We start from the raw sequence: 19,508 nt of genomic DNA, 5'->3' as shown, positions 1-19,508 counted from the left end.
GTTGGCGCAAAACAACACTGGTTGAGCTTTGCTACAATCAAATAAACCGACATAAATAATGTGTATCGCGTGATTTCATCCTCCCGGCATAATATTTGTAAACGAACGTCGCATTGTCGACTGTATTGTGCTTTCGTTTCACACGTGACGTACGTCAGAAGGTGAACGCTCGACTCGATTAAACTAATTGGCATTTCACAGATATTCATCGCACATATCGAGAGATGTATTTTGCTATTTATGAATAATCAGTTTAATGGGATAGCAATTTAATTATTGTAATACAATTTTGCAACGAGATATTTGTCATAACTATATACATCACACGCAAATACATATATACCCACACACACACACACACACACACACACACACACACACACACACACACACACACAGATAAATATTTTCCAGATGTTCAGCACTCTAAATTAATAAAAGAATCCATAAGGGAGTGGAATGATATTTTAGATGTTTTATGTTCTGAATATTTTATTGCTATACACATTTTTATTTTCAAGACGTCAATGACCTCGCTTTCGTATCACATGCGTGACTTTTCCTTGTCCGTGTATAAGTTAAGGATCAATTATAATTTAATTGCAACTGTACAATTTGCCCGTGATAACTTTCTTTGTATTTCGCGTGCTGCTTCAGCCCGCCTATTAAATCGGCATTATATCGCATAAAGCCTCTTTCATTCAGATTCCACGAACCGAAACGGTTTCACGAAGGAAGTCTCACACGTATGAAAAGACCCGAGTCATATATACATATATATTATATACATATACATATATATATATATATATATATATATATATATATATATATAATATATAATATAACCTGACTCTTACAAAAGACTACGTACAACCTCGTATTTCAAATCGTAAATCAAGAAGCTCGATCTCGGAATAAGTATGATTCCCAACGCGATATAGAGCTTCTCGGCTGAGAGAAAGAAGACCCTGGTCTCTCGCGCAGGGAAACCTGTTCAAAGGATCTGCCACATTCGTGGATTCGTTTTAATCGTGGAGCGCTCAGGTCGCAGTTCCGGTAACCCATACAGGGAGGATCTGACCCAGATCGGGTGAATCTATTGCAATTTGCACTTGACGCTGTCGTCGACGACGGAGAGTAAAGGTGAGCCAGTTGACGGCTCTTTTCTCGGCGAACTTTATTCCCCTGTCGAGGATTCCAAATAAAAACGACGTATCGTAAACATCTTGCGTCGCATAAAATACATTTGTTACACACGATGTAGATACATCAATATAAATTAGAAATATTATATTACCGCGTACATAAGAAAGAATAAGCTCAACTATATTATATATTACAATAATATGTCACTGTTAAAAAAATGACAAATTGTACTTAACTAAATATAAATAAATATAAAAAATTAAATACAAATAAATATTTATTATATTTTATTCAACGAATAAGACAATTTTAAATAATAAAAAAATCGATGTTATTAAGATAGCAGTTTCGACACCAAGTACATATAAAAAGAAAAAAAACGAGGTGCCATCAAACAGCTTATTCAGAAATTTTTGGATATGTTTTAATTATTTCAAGAACTAATGTCCTAGTAAAAAAATTTTAACGATACTTTTCATATACATTATTAAATGTCAACTTTTGATTGCGTTTAATCTTATTGTCAATGAAATTAATTTCGTGACTCTTAATATTTGCATATCAAAAATGTTATATTTTATATTTTGATTGTCATAATTTTAGTCTTATACACGCGCGTAGACATGCAAAGTGATCTTATCCATCTCATCCATGTTATCTAACAATAAAACGCGTTCGCAATTTCTGTGTGACATTTGTAGCACTCCAAATCTATATCGTTTGATTCATAAAAATGTAGGTAACAGGAAACGCAATCGCATCTCGATGAGAATGTTAAATATTTATATGTAAAGTTTATCTGATAAATAAATCGTGGGAATATATTGCCCATTCAATAAGGAAATAGGTGTCATTTTGATTTTGTTAGAATATAATTATTTAATTATAAAATTTGCTATAAGTATGTAGAAGTTATAAAATTGTCATAAAAGTGTTGAAAAATTTAAAAAATAGAATATGGGTGGAAAAGAGGTAATTTAGAACGACCTGCAGTGGTAACACCTTGTGAAAAACGAGCAATTTTCAAAGTGGCATTAAATTCGCAGACTGCAAACAAATTGTTGAAGCATCTGGAGTAAACACACATATCAAAAAATGTTCGACGTCTTCACAGTTGTGTTTAAAATAATAAAGAAAATATAATATATATCTCATATATTACAGATAAATATAAAAGGCTTCTTTTTTAAATTTAGATTTAGAATACAAAATAATTCTTTTTAAATTTAAATAAATATAACAAGATTTTTATTAAATGTTTTTTAAAGTTTAGATTATGTAAAGTGAGGAAAAGAGAAAAAAAATATATATTTATCGAAAAAATGTTTCATTCGTACAATATTAACACAGACGTGACTTGAAAAATATAAATTTAATAATCATATAACAATACTAATCATGAGATAGAATGTTTAATGGAAGAATAAAAAAATTAAAAGTGTTTGAATTTATATGAAAATTAAACGAGTAAAGCGAACAAAAGTACTTTAAAGCGATAGCAAATGTCGGTGACGACGAGCGTATAAAAATATATTTATGCGAATTACGCGAACTCTGACTGTGCGGGAAAGCTAAGCTTTTACTCTTGGCAGTAACAGACGAGATATCACGAGCCGGAAGCACGTAGCTCGCCTACGCGCTTATTGCGCTTCAGTCGTCAGAAGCTCAATTAAAATTCCCACGGAAATTTCTCATTCGCCTGGGACACTTATCCCGGTGGAAAACCGCCCGCGCTACCCGTATAGTTGTCGTTGTACGACACACTAACATCGCGGAATTTCTTCCGCCGTTATTTTTCTTCCGTCGCAATTTCAGGCGGGCGGATCGTACGTAAGTACGTATCACTTGGAAACAGGAACGCGCTAAGTTAGCGATAAGGCTAACATAATTCTATCCGTCCATCGCGAAGTATCGCGGTCTGGAGCGTGACTCGTCTAGAAGTACCATTACGAGTTGTGTTTGGCGATTAATCCCGAGGTACAAAATGCTCGACGACGTAACCGGCGAGTATGGGGCTTTTAATTTTCGCGTTTGTCACGTACCGTCCGCTGAGAGCCTGGCTGAATTAATCTCCCAACCGCGAATACTGCGCTACAAATTGTTGAAATGTATACAATCATCGAGAAACATGCCTTTTATGCGTATTATTTTTCTGTTATTTTCTCATTGCATAGATAAAAATGTGTACGTGATATCCAAGAACTATATGATTGCTCTTTCAACTACGAATTTTTTAAGGAATTTGGTGAATTATATTCCTTTATATAAATTAAATATTAAAATATCTTTAATATCTTTCAAAAGATAGTAAAAATTTTATATTAAGAATAAAGCAAAAAGATAAGATCTAATTGTGTCATTAGTTGCGTCATAAAATTATATTTATGATATTAATTTTTTATATCTAAATCTATCATTTGCAGTTGTCCATTTGCTCCCCGCGATCAAACCTTAACATCTTCCTTGAGTCCTAAGTGGCCGCAAAAACACGAGCAAGCGAGAGAAGCTTTCGACAAACTCGCAATACAAAAGCGATGAGATCTTAACGAGCATCCGCGTGTAGATAATCAATCTTCATTCCAGTACTTAATTACTCACAAACTTACACGTCTCACGAAAAGGCGGTATCGAGTGTTGTTTCCGTTACAAGTTGTAGCAAAGCCGACGAACAAACGACAATTAAGATAACATTCGTCTTGACAAAGATCTGCTCGTTAAAATCATGATAAATACGCCATTTATACGGAACATCAAACATATGACTTACGACTTTCATCGATTTCTACAACACAAATTATAAAAGATAAAAGTCATATAAGAGAATATTGTGTTTAATTTGTCATTAAATATTGTTATACAAATTTTCATAGCTTCTCTGCATTGTAGATATTTTAACTAATTACTTTGTACAATACATCAATATACACAATATATTTTTATATTTCCCTTCATTGCAAATTTTTTATTTGAATGAAATTAATATTTCTTTCAATTATATATAGAACAAATCTTTAAAAATGATTTTTTTTACTTACAGAATTATTGCTAGTTTATAATTTTTTTTCAAAGCAATAGAAAAGGTATTTTTTAAAGAGATTAAATAAATAAGGAATTTTTTCTAATATTGAACAATTAAAACTATTTCTAATTATATTATGCCGTTAAAAAATAATAAATGTTTATTATGATTATTAGATAAGACTTTTTATATACAATTGTATGTATAATTTTATTAGCCATTACTACAGTTCTAATAGATTTAGGCTTAGTTAATTAGAAATAATTAAAAATAATTAGGAATAATAAATATTCTAGTTCTCTTTGTTAACCGCTTTTCATAAAGTAGTTACTGCTGTTTGTGGTGAAATTTGTGGTGAATATATTACAGTGTTAATTTATTTGCATTATCTCTTATATAATACATAATTACTTTATATATATATATATATATATATATATACATATGCACAAATACATATATATATATATATAAATATATAATATAAATATAAATATATAATTAAAATATGTGTACTTAAATGACAAATAAATTTATAATAATGTTTTAGTTACATACTATCGGTCAATAAAATCCCTCAATATTGTGGAAAAATCTTTTAGAGATCTAAAACAGCTATAAATAGAGCTTCTTTTTATTACAGACTTTTTACTATTTTTTTTATTACAACGCACAAAAGAACATAAACTTTTTCAAAATTATGTGTGTAAACCATTTTGTATTTTATTTCTTTTATATATTTTATATAACACTATATATGCATATGGTTTCTTTTATGTAAAAATATTTTAATTTAACTTAAACATTATTGCAGTATCTAATTTTAAAAGTATTATTTTAATTTACTTTTACAAAACTTTATAATTTAAATAAAAAGTAATTTAAAGTGTGTGAATGTTTAATACCGGCAGATACTTTTGATAATAAATAAACTGGTGAAGAAAGAGAAATTTACATTTTAGTTTTTAATATTTACAATATATAAGTATGTTTAGTTTTCATTTAAATGTTTATGATTATTAAAATCTAAGTTAAAATATCTTTTTAATTTAAATATGAAAAAACTTTAATGCATATGTTTTTGATACTGGACAATTTTCTTCTAGAAATTACGCATATAGTTCTTTTGACACGTGCAATAAAATAGTTCACCATGTGTTCACGGATTAACATGTTGGCGAGCCGTCAACGATCATTCACGAGTCGACGGCACTGTTCCGTAAATCAAAGTTCAAGATTCCAATACACTTGCACTTGTCGCGCTTGCTTAGCCAAGCGTGACACCTCTGTTCTATGTGTTAAAGCGCGCCGTTTGTCGCGATCTTAAGACCTGTTGATCGAGCGCAATCAAGTTTCTCGTCACCGGACCATGTCCAACACGTGCTTTGGCGATACGCAAACAAACGCACTTCAACCAACTTGGTCGTGCAAATATATAGTCTCTAACGGGCAACGTCTCAAGCACTTACAAAGCCCTTCTATTAGTTAACTGTTTCAAGATAACATTTTACGACTGTCTTTGGTTTCATTATTTTTGATTTTTCTTATCCATCATGTATTTTTATATTAAAAATTATAAATATATATCTACTGTGTGCAAAATTCTAATGTTAATATATTTATGTAAACAAATGATATGATAATTAATATATTTTATATGGAATCAAGATTCATTACATGCGTATTAAATTATTGATGCTTTTAAACGCGTGCTGTGGGCGTTCAACGTTATATCAATGAACGATAGAAACATAATTGATCACGCTTTATATATTTTGCGTTGCTAATTGCAGTTGTTTCGTTTCGTAGTTACTTATCGATTACAACAAACAGCACGTATGTACAGTCCGTACATTCGGAAATAATTGCTATTGCGTATGGACGCAACGAACCTTGAATGTAAATATTCTAAAAATGCAGCTACCATATTTGTTGAAGAAAATTGCTTGTTGCAAATTGATATTCTATGATAAGAATTGTGTAATTTGTATTTTTTTTCTCGATATATAATATCGCTAATTAAAAGTTAGTTTGTATGCGGAGAATTTAATTACGAAATGTATACCGGTTAGGTAGAAATATAGAATTTAATTTTTACTCCGTACAAGAGAGTTTTAAATAATACATGTTTTGTTTTTTTTTTCTTTATCTTTACAAAAGACATTAATGCTGGAATTTATAGATGATTATTAAATTTTTATGTTTAACTATCTGTGGCAAAATGTAACCAAACCTAACCTGAAACTGCATAGAGAAGAGCTCTCTATGGGCTTTATCTATGAAATTGATATCCCGAGGGAAATAGCGCGAAACTATCAGAATGACCCGCGCTTGCGTCAATAACCAGTTCCTCATTAATGGTAAAATCCAGCCACAATTACTCCAGCTATGATTAGTGCCGCGCGAGAAAGATAAATAGCTTCGTAAACACATCGCGACAGCCGGGGGTTCGCAAATGCTATTCACAGTTATTAATGACGGAGATTAGAGTTTTATATGTGACTTGATGTATCGCGTATAGTTTCCTTTTCATACGAGTAATACACACGTTTCTAATCTATCAGCGCATTTATCGTCCTTATCGCGAAAAATTGCATTACACGTGGTGCGAACTGTCACGTCGTGATTTATTCTGCGCAACGTTGTCTAGCGAGATTATCAACGAGGAAATTCATACGGTCAATGAGCGAATGATCAATTACACTTTTAATCATGTTATTCGTTTAATAAACGGCAAAGTCACTTGATGTATTAACGCGAGTGTTAGATTTAAATATTTATATATAATATATTTGTATATGTAGAGATATCATAAATAATTATGCTACATGTTATAGCGGGTTACATTGCATGGGTATTACGTGTATAAATTATACCGATTAATACAGACTCGCGTTACTGGCCACCATTTGTTCTCATTGTTAGGATAAAATTGAAAATGTCACATATTATATTTTATGAGCTAACAATCGAAAAAACAAACAGTATAATTTCTTTCGAAATATGAAAATTTTATTTTACCAAAGAAATTATTTCGAGAAAAAAATATTTTATCAACAGTAGTATCATATGATTTTCATTAGAGATAATTGAACAAAATTATTCTTAAGATAAATATAATCGCTGATACATGAAAAATCATATTTTGTTAATACAAATAAAAATATATTATTTATATAAGTTATTTTTTGAAACTTTTCAAGTATTTCTTTTCATCAAAAACAATGTATATTTGACAGAAAATTTAAGTAAAAAAATTTAAATACAATGTAATTTATCTAGAATTCATTGACATTACATACATAATATGAAGTTAACGTAAGTATCTAAAAAAACGAGCGATTTTTTTTAATTGACGAACATATCGCGTCTATATCTTAATGTGGTACTTAAAGGCAATCTGGTCTATAGCTCTTTGTCGAAGGATTAACCGTCTTTGTAATTCTATATGGCGCAACATGAAAGTGATCCCGCGTGTTCCTTGAGCACCTTCCTTCCTCGTGCGCGTGTCATGCACCCGCAGGCGGTCAAGTCAAGTCGAGAAAGACCCTTAAGAGGTGAGTTCGTCCTTTCGGAAGTATTAATGCAAAAAAAATTTGTAATTAGCTATCCGTATCGAAATGGACTTATTTTACTAGTCAGTAAATTGTGCCAGTAGCGATATCATATGTAGGTAATGGACAATGCGATGCTAATGATAATGCTCTCGCGTATGCACAACTCGCACGCTCAAAGGATATGTAAAACATCGCGTGTAGCGCGCACAATTTGGAATGAACTAATAAAGCATTATGCTAATTTATTACACGCGCTCTTTTGTCATTTATTTCACGACTTATTAAGAATATAATTATGATGAAAAGAGAGAGAGAGAGAGAGAGAGAGAGAGAATTCTATATTTATAATTTACGTAGTAAATATCAATATATATAACTCACAATATATATAAATTTCTCAATAAATAAATATCTTGTATTGAATTTTAATTTAAATTTACAGATTTGTGTAACTATGCAGTATTTTAATTTAAATAACAATACTAATAGAGAGAGAAAGAGAGAGAGAGAGAGAGAGAGAGAGAGACTTTATATTATTCTAAAATATATTCTTAAAGAGTCAAACAACTTATAATAGAACTATGATAATATAATATACATCGTTTCAGGTTAATAAATTTTTGCAATTATAAATATTTTTTAAAAATTCCTAAACACAAACTGTTACGTCCATTAAAGCATAATAAAAAGACGGAAATTAACAGCGAATTATAAATCAAAGAAATAAAACCGCACAGACGTCATGGTACAAACTTTTTAAATTACATCATTACAGAAACGTCGACGTTATTAAAATAAACGATATGCAAACTTTGGTAAAAAGAAGGTTAGACAAAGCGTTTGAGCGAATTTCAGATGGCAATTTCATGCTTACGTCTCATCCGCTCTTAATTAAAGCAATCTCCGTCGCCCGAATTCTTTATCACGTTACACCACCGCAATTTCTTCTTTGTACGCGATGGTGATATTGTACCGTGAAAAGGCAGACGTTACAAGAGGCTCATAAAAGTCCGGGAAACATCCGTCGTGACTAATATCTAATATAACTTTCGCGCGGTCAGTGACGCGTGCATTTAACTTGTACTTTATGTATTTTTCCTTTTTACCATTTTACAGTTGACAGAATCATGCTTGGTTAATGAAGCAAACGTTCTGCTACATGTCCTTTGTTATTGTATTTATCATAATAAATTGTTCAACATAAAGAGACATTAACGGCATAATATTATATTATACGCAGCGCATTATATTTCAGAGCACGGCTTAAACGAGCTTCGATAAAGCCGTAATTGTCACTGACTCATCCCCTCTCGGCGTCGCGCTCTCTCGAAAAATTATGCATCCCTTTGTCTGTTCCGAAGGATAGAAGAAGCAGCATTAATCGGGCGAGATATATTCTCTTTGTTCCATAGTTAATTACACGTAATTCAGATCGGCATAATGGATTCAGAGATGGGCGCGAGTTTGCAGAATCCATGAACACGCAGGTGAGATAATAAGCATAAATTGCTTTTGCAGCATCACTTTGATATTCCATGTACTTCTCGTAGTTGCCAGAATTCGTGTCTGCTTTTAGTGCACATTTAATAAAAGACGGCAAAAGAGCCGTAGGAATAAATTTTTTTAAATTCGAGCCTTCTAATCTATCTGTATTCCAGAATAATTCTACGTTGAAAATTTATTAGAAATAATAAATATTGATTTATATATATATATATATATATATATATTTGGAAAAAATGTCATAACATATTTTATACTTTTCCAAAGAGAGATTATCCCTTCATTATTTACGTTCCATAACTGCTGTTTGTTTTTATTTCTTTTTACGGATATTAATATCGATTGCATTCCCATTGACATTTTTAATTTATTTTCGCACCTGTATATGTCATTAGTTAAAATTTTCTCATTATTAACTTATTCGTATCCGATTTTACATTTTCTTTATTCTTTACTTTTGCATTTTCTTTCAATCTTTGTTTAATTTAATCTTACAATTTGTTATTTTAATATTTCTATTTATTCTAATATGTTAAAAGCAAATTAAATATAACTTGAAAAATTTTAATTTATTATTATAAAATATATGATTATTTTCTTTACGTTAATTATTGCTTACTCTCTTTTTCGGAAACTATGAAAAATGTATAGAGTAAACTAGGGTAAATTATGATGACTATAGGCTGTACATTTTCTAATAATCGCTACATAGTGCGCTTTTTTAGTCATTATCAAAGATAATCGATATTGTAAATATCGATTAATGACTAAAAAAGCGCATTATGTAGCGATTAGTAGAAAAATTGCAGCCTATGGCCATCATATCCTAGTTTACTCTAATGAAAAATATATAAGTTATATAATTTAATAAATCAGAATTAAATAAAATATCATAAAAAATGAAAATAACGTTAAAATAAATAATAACACCGTAGCAATTAATAAAACACTCTCTTGTTCCTAAGATTGAAATAGATGAGACTTAGGTCGGCGACGAGAGAAGTTATTGTGCGTTAAATGTTATAATATGCAGTTAAGACCCTCGCTATTATACCGTAATGCACAATTCTCGACCTTTAACGGGAACAAGTGTAAGTGCTATCTAAACCAGATGGAGATTTGTATTCCACCCTTTCGCACGCCTCGACATGATGTATTGTGTAGAATCCACTCGCGCTCTCCCCTCTGATTAAATCTTTGATTGCTGGCGGTCCGGCCAAAGCTACGTAATGACGAGCAGGTAATCAGTCCCAAGTGTGGTGGGAGGAGTTAAGTAATTTGTGAAAATAACGCCGACGATGGGCAAAACGCGCGATCGAATGGCGGACCCGTTAGGCGTCTGATTAAACTTCGCTATCCGGCCTATTCGAGCCGTCCTGATTAAATTCACAGTGGTAAGGATCCCGCGCTTTCGTTCCGATGAAATCAGCTTTCACGACACGTGCCAAGCCTCCTCTCGAAGGGAACAAATCCGCGAACCTGAATCTCAGAATCCTTCCTAAGGAAAATTCATCCCCTACGGAACCAAGCGCGCTCCGCCTGGCAAACTGAGTTACATGATCCGTGCATTGCGGAAAATTACGCGTCAAGCTACGTTATGGCTTTTAAGGTAAACAGGCACTAAACTCTCCGAAATACAGCGGTACGCCGTGCAAAATGTGCACGCGAAATGCATTTGTTGCACAAACAACGCATGCGCGAAATCACATTACGCTTCGGTGCTTAAATTCAGGATATAGAGATGAGATATGATAGCAAGATTGCATGTAAGTAACGCGGAATAAGTAGAAGAAGAACCAACGATAGACGTTACGCGTTGATATTAAAAGCAAATATCGAAATTAGAGATTCAAAAATTTCATACCTTTATATTAAATTTTTATTATCCATGTATATTGTATGTATAATAACCTTATAAAATATTTACTATTTAATAAGACACAAAAAAATCAGTTACATATATTCATAAAATTGTTTAAAATTTTTACTTGTTTATTAATTTGTAAATAATATTAAATTATATGTGTGTGCCACGTTATGTTTATATATATATTAAAGTCAAAATTTGACATTACATAAAGTATTGTCTATTGTATTCCAAGCGAACTGTTCTCCAACTATAAACCACAATTCCAATATTCAAGTGACCTAGATTAAATAAAAAGCAATCACAGACTTCAATATTTTTGGAAAAAAATTCCAAAAAATTAAATAAAATATTTGGCATTTGTTACTTATGTGATTACTTTGCACAATTTATAATTATATTTGAAAAGCGATATTTAAAAAGTTATTATGTACATGTTTTATTCTAGACAATAAAAAATACATAAATAATATCTATCGAAAAGTCGAAAAACCAATATGTCCAATATATCTACGAGCGCAAGTTTTCCCCTGCCTAAAATAAATCAATATTGACAGCATAGAGCCACACTAAAATCGTCAACATGTCGCATGAAACCCGCACAACACATGTTATGTCTATATTATAAAGGGAAAGTAGAAATATGTGATATCTATTCCATGTGTTTTTTTTATAAAATTCTTCAGAATTACATTCATTATTTTTTTATGTACCTTTGATTAACATGTGCGCAAACATATAATTTATATAAATTATCTATTATATATATATATATATATATATATATATATACACAAGTTTTTTTACTTGCAAAAAATTAATTAAAAAATCGTAATTTGATGTAGCGCACATAAATCTGTTTTATCTGTTAACATTTTTTTTTCTCGTAATCCGTATAGTTTTTATTTGTAATATATACTTCTTAGTTCTTTTATCGTAAAGTTTTAAACGAGATTTATATTTGAAACGCGTTACAGTTTGAAAAATAAATAACTAAATGCCATTTTGCGCAATCAACATTGTTAATCACTTAATTGCCAATCGGCGATAGGCGAGACCAACCTAGTTAGTCCAGTTAGTTTCCGATAGCGGATGCAAATAATACTTTGCGAAATAAAAAGAGCGGATTATGCAATTGTGTTGTTAAATGCTTAATTGCATCGGTCATGGACGTGTCGTAACGAGGGGCAGCGAAGAACCACTTAATTTGCGACACAAAGTCACGCGGAACGCGACCCAAACCCCAACACGCGATTTGGTATCTAATTAAACTCCAGATAGCTGAACTCCCGATGCGACGCAGAGGAGACGGAAGGGACAGCCGTGTTGGCAACCAGCCATTAATGTGTTACGCTCTATGCGCGTGTGATTTAGGATCCATCTGCGATCTAAAAATGCAGTTTTATCAATTAGTTTAGTATTTCTTTTTTCGAGGCATCTCTATAAATTCGCAGTACTCAGTGTGCTCAGAAAATATCTAATGAGAATTATAATGATATATGTGTATTACAAAATAGTTTCCGAATTATTTTTATTTTGCAGATTTATTAAAAAAAAATAATTTTTTATAACAAAAATATTTTTAATTAATTGCAAACGAAATGTTTTTCTTTGAAATATAGATTAAGTTGATTAAGACTAAGGATTTAATGACATATAATAATATATGTATGTATACGTTATGCATATACATAGAATTATGACAATGTAGAAATTTATGCATACATATATATATATATATATATACATACGATATGTAATTACTACTTAAAATGTGCATATGTATGATTTTGGATAATTATCGAATCTCATTGTAGGCTTTAATTGATAAATTCTACAAATAGAGTCCTAGTTACAATTGTGAACAAATTTAAACAGTTATTATACTTCGTAAATTATTGTTTAACAAAAAAATAACTTTTCGCCGATTGTATTAATTATTTCCATGTATGCAAGCAAATAATTAAAATGTGAGATAAATAAATTATTTAATAGGTATAATCTGCAATACTCTTTTATTATCTTGTATAAAAAATATAATGAAAAATATTTTTCCATTTTTTTTTCTATACCTTTCTATATCTTTATAAGATAGGAGAAAATTGGATTAGATAAAAAAAGAAGAGAGAAGTTTTTCACTACACCATTCGCATTCACTTCCGTCGTTTCGACGATCATCTTTTTAGCTTCCGGGAGCGCGTGGAAGTTTAATTGCGATTCCCCAGCAAATCCCATCATATGCTAACCGTCTCTTTTTGCGGTTCGCGGAGCGTGACTCCGCGCAAAGTATGAAATTCGATTTAAAGTTGAACACGAATAGACGGACGAGATAGTGGCGAACGAAAATATTCGCAGCGAAGCCTCTGTTCTCGGTAATATCCCAGCGGATTTTTAGACGGCGTAGCCATAAAAGGTTTTGATGTCTCGATCAATCATCTCATCCGACTGATATTGGACGAAGCGCGGCAGGTGCCAGCATCAATCTTTGATTATCCATCCTCCGATGCTTTCGCTCGATCTCTCTGTTGTTTTTAGGCATAACCGCAAAGCGCGAAGGCGATTTATGTGAATTTCCCATTATATTATACAGGGTAAGTCAGGAAAAATGTAGATAGTATGATCGTAACGGAGGTGATTTCTTTTTTCTTTATTAAAAATAAGTCAAAAATAGGAAATAAATTTTTTTGTATAAAGCTTCGTTTTCCAAAAAATTGATTTTGAAATTGGAAGTATATTTATATCTTTAATATATTTACATTTTAGGAGAAATCGCTTCTCTTTTATACTACGCTTCTTGACTCATCCTATATCTGCATCTTACGTCCTTAATTAATCTTCAATATATCGAATTTTTTTCCAAGTAAGTTTCTTCAAAGAGCTTTACAATATCATGTTTAAAGCGCGCGTAATACATAATATATAAAATGTTCAAATACACACAAATTACACAAAAAATCCAAAAATAAAAACAATTTAATATATTTCTCGTCAGTATATTAAATTTTATTTTTGCTTAAAATAAGTCAATTATATTTTTTATAAAGTCTGATCTTTCGATTATATTGTAATTTTAGTAGATAGATACTTTTAGAAGATATACATTTGAGACTTTTTTATTATATATTCTTCAGCAATTATATTTTACATAGCTGCTATTGCAAATATATTAATAAAGAACATGTGATTATTAAAATAATTCATGTCCTACATTCGTGCCAAGATATTTTTAACGAATAAAACGTGACTCATTTAATGACGGAGTTTCTTATTTCATGTTTAACAGTAATAAGAGTAGAACAATGCGACATATTTCTCGACATAAACAACAATCATTAGCGCGCGATCTCCATTGCAATCTCTACGAGCTTTGGCATCGTAAACGTCTTTATGACAATCCTTGTTATTATAAGCGAATTCAGGATTAACTTGGTAATCCCCGTTTTCGTTGTCATCCTTATCCTTCCAAATGGCTTTTGTTGCTTGGTGTCCACAGGAATATCGTAATAGAAGAATCTTATCGGTTGCAGCAAACATTAATGCCGTTAACAGAGTCGAACATAAACTCGAAAATATTTCACAAGCCGAATCATTAAGATAATAGAAACAACTATCTTACATCGTGATATTAAACAAAATGTGTGTTAAGTCTTGTTATATATTACGTTGATATCTATTACTGATTGAAAAAGTTTATTAACGAGAATTAAAAGAATATTTTCAATACTAACGTATTTTTTTAATAAGATAAAAAATATTCGATGAATATTATGGTACAATAGCATGTATTAAATACGCTGTAATGAAACTCTTTTTTGTACTAAAAAAATTACAGATTAAAAATATGAAATTTATAAACTTTCATATTTACTCTTTTCGTTAGTTGTTGGAAAGCAGAAGTATGTATATAGTTTAATATTTGATTGATCGATAACAATAGAGATGGTTAATTTAAATTAAATTAAACACTAATAATCGCACGAATGTTGTAGAGTGTAGAGGTTGTGGAATTGTAACGTATAATTAAATGGAAAATAGTCATGTAAATTACATGATATTTTTCTTTTGTAACAACCGTTGATGGTAATTTGCAATCCCTGAGTAAACACATCCAATGATTCTATACGCAAAATACATTTTTAATGAAATGTTTGACGATTTTAAAGCATGTTTGTGAAATTTCAATTAACTAAAAACAACTTAATGATAATCTGTTTGTTTTTTGTTCGAGAATAATACAGTTTTCTCGTAAAGATTACTAAAGTAAAATAAATATAAATCGAAGTATAAATTATACCGATATTCTTCCTTTTGCAAAATTTCTTGTTGAAGTTAGTTAAATTATTATAAAAATATTATAAAAATATAAAAATTTATAATTTTGCATGTTTTGTAGAAACTTTCATTAGATAAGTTTTCACTAAAATTTTTAATTTATATTTTCTCTCTACATAATATATATGTATAATTGTGCATATAAAATTGTTAAAAAGAATTTATATTGTATTATATCCTTTATATAATCTATTTTCCTTTTGAATATTTCATTTATTCCGTGCCATCTTCAGTTGTTTCAATAATATCACATTTAATCGGCTATATACATCGGTCAAACAAATGCTTCGATATATAACCATCGTTATTACAAGTATCGAATAGTGTTGCATCGGTCGCATAACATTATTCACGCACACTAACGCACAAAGAAATGGGAGCACGCCACATATACATATATATACATATAGAAAAAAGCAACGCGTTATCGTATTTCAACGGAACCTGAGCGCTGCTTTTTTGAATTTGATATACACGTGTTGGTGAGACCCGTGTCAAATTGCTTACACTTCATCCTGTGACGTGGAATTTTAGGCGAAGCCTTTTCCCTCTAACGTTAGACGTCACGCGCCACGAATAAAACTGCTTCCATGGTGATTCGTTTCCTTGTCGACTTTACCGGCGAAAATTTTACATTGAGTGTCAAATTCACGATGCCCCTCAAAATACGTCACATTATGCCGTATTTTTATCTACGAATGAAAGAAACGTATTGAAAAGTTTTCCGCTTCTTTCTGCGGACGTGAATCTATCGAGGGGAATCTTCGTTGCTTTATTCCGACCAGAGATGGATTGGCGGAAAATTCCGGGAAAATTTCTCAGAAATTAAGTAGCAAGTTTAACCGTTGATAGAATAGTCTGTTCTCGCTGCGTTCTTCAGACATACTTATATACTTATTGGATTGGGGCGCACGCTGATATACTTTATGAAATATTCGCATTACTTTATGAAATATTCTCTAAGATATTATGATATATACCGAACCTACTGTCATCTTTACTAAGTTTCTATTAAATCACAACTTAATTTGAAAAGTAACATCTCTCAAATAGTTTTATCGAACTATGTATAATTAAGTTAAAACAAAATTAAGTAATTATCGCTAAAATGTACAATGATAAAATATTGTCAATATTTACGCAGACTTTCACGTAATCCATTTAAAATTTTTGTTTTCTTTTTTTTTTTATCTCGATTACTCTTTTACTTTTTTCATGTTGCGTCAATTTTAATGTATCAGAACGAAATAACATCGACAATTAAATTAAAATACTGAAAAGCGATCGATCATGTCCATGTTTTTTTCGAGGTGTATTTCCATAAATCAAGTTTATACATAAAACTGGTCTCTGCAGTGGTCAAGAATAACTTTTATGAGAAAATAAATAGTTTTGTCAATTGGGATAAGTGATTGGCAGGACAAATTTGTACAGTAAAGAAAAATGTTTCTAATAAATATATGCTAACAGCGTATAAAAAAATATGCTATTGATAAAACTGTTTTATTATTCAAAGTTTGTTTTCAGAAAAAAACTACCAAAAAAAATTATTAATTGATTCCTTTTAATGAAAGAAAAGAAATAAAAATAACGATTTAGGCTTTTCAAATCGACATACCTTTATTCCTTAATAATTATTAAGAGATACATTTTATTAAAACTGATAAAAATTTGGTTAGCCTACTTAGTTTACTTCCTACATTTTATATATTTGTTGATCTTAAATGTTATCACATAAATATAAATATTTTGACATGCTATTATATCTTTAGTTACAGATTACATATAGATGTATACATTTGTATAGATATGACGAAATGTTCTTACATATATTCAATACGTATAATATCTTAAAAATAGCATCCAGATATCTCATATTTTTTTATCCAAAATATTATGATTTTATTAGTCTTCTCAGCAACATCTTGAGACTTGGTTTATTTCATCGCTCTTGATTATTTCTCTTGATTAATAAAATATTTATGAATAGAATAAGAAGGAGATTCCATATTTATTATATTAATGGAATATATATGTAATAATTTTTCATCCCTTTTTGCGGCTATTTTATACTATGTATATAATAAATATCTTTCTCCTAATTAATAAAAACTTTCATCAATTTTAAAGAAAACGCCGTTTCGAAATTTTAATTGATTTCAAGTGTATCGAAAATTTGTCACATACTCGACAAGTTACCGCTAAGCAATTACCACGCAAGCTATCTCTAAGAATCTTCGACGATCGATTAACAAACTTTGACCGATACTAGGCTCTCTGGGTTCGTTAACTTAGACAAAACTCTGTGAACGACTTCCTTGATGTTCTCCGATCCTCTGTTACAGTTAAAGTTTATAATTATGTGTAAATTGTAACAGCATCTTAAATAACAACATTGTCATTGAATTAAGCACGTATTTGCAAAACAAAAGATTTTGATTTGCACGTGCGGAGAATGAAAATAAAGAACTCTTTTAGAAGAGAATTTACAAAATTTGCAACATTCATCTGGATGCTATTCATTAACATACTAATTGTAAACGTTCAACATAATAACATACTAGTACAAAACGTTCTTTGTACTATAATAAATTAAAAGAAAGGAATGTTTAAAATAATTAAATACGTCGGTAAAATTTTTTATGCCTAAGTTTTATTTCTAATCAGACAAGTTAATTAAATAATAAGAGAGAGATATAATATATTATTAATTTTGTTACATAGTGTAACTTCTTTTACATTGATTTTTTTTTTATATTCCTCTCTATCTATAATATCTATTAACTTTTTAAATATATATATATATATATATTATTTTAACTTTTACACACTTTCTTTCTCGTTATTAAAAAAAGAAATATAAAAATTTATTGAAAAATGCTTTAATAATATTAAATATTATTCTTATATCATATAATATACTTTTATTTGTTGCAGTCGTTAAAAAGATGATCTCTAGACAAAATTGGTTGGTAATGGCATAAATAAATGAAACTCCCAGCACATGCCCACTCATCAGGTAAGTCTCGCAGGATTACTAATTTGTCACGATGATGTATTATGATGGCGTAATTAGGAGTTGTCGCCCCATGAGTTACAACGGCCTGCGAGCAATTCTTGGCTTACCGCACAATCCGCAACACTCTTGCACATTCCTGAGAATGTGACACAATTGGATTATTACGGCCATTCATTACGGTGTAATTGTATTCGGCTTAATTTCACGTTGCGTTTTCGCAGCCGGGAACAATAGTATCCCCCGCAACGTTAATGCATTGTCGTTACTGCGAATAGTCGCACTCTTTATTCGTTACGCTTTATAAACGCCAGGCCAGTGGCGCGATTTATGTGTGATGTTTTTGTAATTTATCGTCACCTTCGCCACGGTTCACGAGCGATAAATCTTGCCGCGATGCGTCGAGATTGCGGACTCTTACGCCGGCGTTAATCTTCTGGCGCGCGGCGCGTGGAACGCCTGACATCGCCGGATTTTAATTTAAGGTTTTTCTTAATTACACAAATTGACAAGCTCTTTTCTCTCACGACTTTGCTCTTAACAAGAAGATTTCTTCTATCGTGACAATGATGAATAATATCTTCAATAGCTTACTACTTTTCTTTGTTGTACTATTTTCTTTGACTCAATAGTGATTACGTGAACAAAAAATGAGATATATTAAGTAAAATTAAAGCCATTGTCACGAGACTGCATTATTCATACGTAATATATGGTGCAACGTAAAAGTTTCCGAGCAGGTATATATCTTTTTAACTCTAGTAATAAGACAAAAAGCCAAGACAAATTTTAAATAATATGAGATTAAGGTATGATAAAAAAAGAGAAATAAAACTTTCATCTTTCTCTCTCATATCATGTTTTAAATTCATATTAATTAAAATTTGTCTTAATCTTTAGGCTTTAAAGACACAATTAAAAGATAAATATTTACAATGTATCCGGCGCACACGTGTGTACATGTATGCTTATGATATTATATATTTATTGTATTTATCTTCTATTTACGGAAGCTTGCCAATTTAAAATGCTGGTCAATGAGCAAAATAGATTGTATCGCTTAAA

Source organism: Anoplolepis gracilipes, chromosome 2 (assembly GCF_047496725.1).
Source record: "Anoplolepis gracilipes chromosome 2, ASM4749672v1, whole genome shotgun sequence".
Taxonomy (NCBI): Eukaryota; Metazoa; Arthropoda; class Insecta; order Hymenoptera; family Formicidae; genus Anoplolepis; species Anoplolepis gracilipes.
This window is presented reverse-complemented; position numbering follows the sequence as displayed.